General features: G+C 42.4%; 1 pseudogene across 1 annotated transcript; it reads right to left on the reverse strand.

Annotated features, from left to right (window-relative positions):
* Positions 1 to 1,262: 1,262 nt before the first annotated feature.
* LOC311602633 (actin, cytoplasmic 1-like) lies at positions 1,263 to 3,152 on the reverse strand (annotated as a pseudogene). The gene has a single exon. The product of its transcript is annotated as an actin, cytoplasmic 1-like (transcript).
* Between the last annotated feature and the right edge of the window lie 520 nt (positions 3,153 to 3,672).

Below are 3,672 nucleotides of genomic sequence, written 5' to 3' on the forward strand. Positions count from 1 at the left end.
TATCAGATTCATATCTGACTTCTCAACAGAGACTATAAAAGACAGAAGAGCCTGGACAGGTCTTGCAAATCCTAAGAGACCACAGATGTCAGCCTAGACTACTATACTCAGCAAAAATTTCAATCACCATAGATGGAGAAAATAATATAATCCATGATAAAACCAAATGTAAATAATACCTACGCACAAACCCAGTCCTACAGAAGATAATAGAAGGAAAATTCCAACTAAAAGAGGTTAGCTGCACCCAAGAAAACACAAGACATAAATTATACAGGATATAAATTACCTCACAACAGCAAAAGCAAAAGAAAACAAACATGCAAACACACCATCAACACTACAATAAAAGGATCTAACAATCATTTATCTCTAATATCTATCAATATCAATGGACTCAACTCTCCAATAAAAAGACACAGGTTTGCACTTCCACCAGTAATGAAGGAGTCTTCCCCTTTCTTCACATCCTCACCAGCATGTGCTGTCACTTGAGTGTTTTATCTTAGGCATTCTAATTGGTGTAGGATGGAATCTCAGAGTTGTTTGATTTGCATTTCTCTGATGGCTAAAGACATTGAGCATTTCTTTAAAGGTTTCTCGGCCATTCAATATCCTTCTGTCGAGAATTCTGTTTAGCTCTGAACCCCATTTCTTTTATTTGGTTTGGTGGTGTTTAATTTCTTGAGTTCTTTATGTATTTTGGATATTATCCCTTTGTCAGAGGTAGGGTTGGTGAAGATCTTTTCCCAGTCTGTAGGCTGTCATTTTGTTCTGTTGACAGTATACTTTTCCTTTCAGAAGCTTTTCAATTTCATGAGGTTCCATTTATTTTTGTTGACCTTAGAGCCTGGGCTGTTTGTGTTCTGTTTAGGAAGTTGTCTCCTGTGTCAATGAATTCAAGGTGCTTCTCTACTTTTTCTTCTAAAAGATATAGTGTGTCTGGTTTTATGTTGAGGTCTTTAATCCACCTGGACTTGAGTTTTGTGCATGGTGACAAATATGGATCTACTTACATTTTTCTACATGTAGACATCCAGTTAGACCAGCATCATTTGTTGAAGATGCTATCCTTTTTCCATTGTATACATTTGGCTTTTTTGTCAAAAATCAAGTGCCCATAGTGGGTGGATTTATTTCTGGGTCTTTGATTCAATTCTATTGATCAACCAGCCTATTGCTATGCCAGTATCATGCTGTTTTAATTACTTTTTCTCTATAGTACAGCTTGAGATCAGGTATGGAGATTCCTCCAGAGGATCTTTTTTTTTTTTTTGTAAGGTGTGCACTTTTATTAAATGGTCTCAAGTCAGTGTACAGGCAAGCCCTGGCTGCCTCAACCCTCAGCCCACTCCCAGGGAGACCAAAACCTTCATACATCAAGTTGAGGGGACCAAAAAAATAGAAGGGGGGGTGCCACAGATGGCTGACCATTCAAAAATTAAAAAACAAAAAACAAAAGTAAAGTAGTATTAAGGCGGAAGATTTTAAAAAAATTTTTGCAGTACATAATTTACATAGAAGCAATGCTGTCACCTCCCCAGTGTGGATTCAGGGAGTGGACTTGGCCATCCTCCTCTCAGGAGTAGGGGGTGGCTTCTGGGAGGGTAAGGGACTTCCTGTAGCCATCTCATGGATACTTGGAATGACTATTTAAAAGGAAACAAAAAACAAAAAACAAAAAATGTACAATCAAAGTCCTCAGCCACATTGTAGAACTTTGGGGGATGCTTGCTCCAACCGACTGCTGTCGCCTTCACGGTTCCAGTTTTTAAATCCTGAGTCAAAAGCACCAAAACAAAAAACAAACAAACAAACAAAAAAACTTTAGAAAAAATGTAAAAATTTAAAAAACAAACAAAAAAAGCCATGCCAATGTTTCTTGTTTTTTTTTTCCTGCGCAAATTAGGTTTTGTCAAAAGAAAGGGTGTAAAATGCTGCTTAGTAACAGTCCGCCTAGAAGCATTTGCGGTGAACGATGGAGGGGCGGGACTCATTGTACTCCTGCTTGCTGATCCACATGTGCTGGAAGGTGGACAGTGAGGCCAGGATGGAGCCACCGATCCACACAGAGTACTTGCGCTCAGGAGGAGCAATGATTTTGATCTTCATGGTGCTAGGAGCCAGAGCAGTGATCTCCTTCTGCATCCGATCAGCAATACCTGGGTACATGGTGGTGCCACCAGACAACACTGTTGGCATAGAGGTCTTTGCGAATATCAGCATCACACTTCATGATGGAATTGAACACAGTTTCATGGATGCCACAGGATTCCATACCCAGGAAGGAAGGCTGGAAAAGAGCCTCAGGGCTCAGGGCAGCGGAACCGCTCATTGCCAGTTGTGATGATCTGGCCATCAGGCAGCTCATAGCTCTTCTCCAGGGAGGAAGAGGATGCGGCAGTGGCCATCTCTTGCTTGAAGTCCAGGACAACATAACACAGCTTCTCTTTGATGTCACGCACGATTTTCCTCTCAGCTGTGGTGGTGAAGCTGTAGCCATGCTCAGTCAGGATCTTCATGAGGTAGTCAGTCAGGTCCCGGCCAGCCAGGTCCAGACGCAGGATGGCGTGAGGGAGAGCGTAGCCCTCATAGATGGGCCCAGTGTGGATGACCATGTCTCTGGAGTCCATCACAATGCCAGTGGTACGACCAGAGGCATACAGGGACAGCACAGCCTGGATGGCTACGTACATGGCTGGGGTGTTGAAGGTCTCAAACATGATCTGGGTCATCTTTTCACGGTTGGCCTTGGGGTTCAGGGGGCCTCAGTGAGCAGCACAGGGTGCTCCTTGGGAGCCACACACACTCAGCTCGTTGTAGAAGGTGTGGTGCCAGATCTTCTCCATATCGTCCCAGTTAGTGACAATGCCGTGTTCAATGGAGTACTTCAGGGTCAGGATGCCTCTCTTGCTCTGGGCTTCGTCACCCATACCCATACCCACCATCACGCCCTGGTGCCCAGGGCGGCCCACGATGGAGGGGAAGACGGCCCGGGGAGCATCGTTGCCCATGAAGCCGGCCTTGCACATGCCGGAGCCGTTGTCAACAACAAGCTCAGCGATATCGTCATCCATGTTGAACTAGTGGCGGGTGTGAACCGGCGACAGAGAAACTGTGAGAAGATCACTCGTGGGTGGAGGAGGACTCGACAGTCGGATCTTTTTATTATACAGGATTATTTTAGATTTTCTGGGTTTTTTGTTTTTTCATATGAAGTTGAAAATTGATATTTGAAGGTCTTTAAAAAATTGTATGGGTATTTTGATGGGGATTGCACTGAATCTGTAAATTGCTTTGGGTAAGATGGCCATTTTTACTATGTTAATTCTGATGGAAATCTTTTCATCTTCTGATATCAGCTTCAATTTTCTTTTTCAAAGACTTGAAGTTTTTCATACAAGTCTTTCACTTGCTTTGTTAAAGTTACAACTAAATACTTTATATTATTTGTGGCGATCATGAAGAGTGTAGTTTCCCTAATTTCTTTCTCAGCAAGAATGTCCTTTGGATACAGAAGGCTATTGACATTTTTTAGTTGATTTTATATCCAACCACTTTGTTGAAGGAGTTTATCAGCTGCAGGATTTCTCTGGTGGAATTTTGGGGGTCACTTATGTACACTATCATTTAGTCTTTTTAATAGCACTGAACAACAGAAACTGTTACTCA

This window comes from Acomys minous (genome assembly GCF_964271855.1).
Source record: "Acomys minous genome assembly, chromosome: 7".
NCBI lineage: Eukaryota > Metazoa > Chordata > Mammalia > Rodentia > Muridae > Acomys > Acomys minous.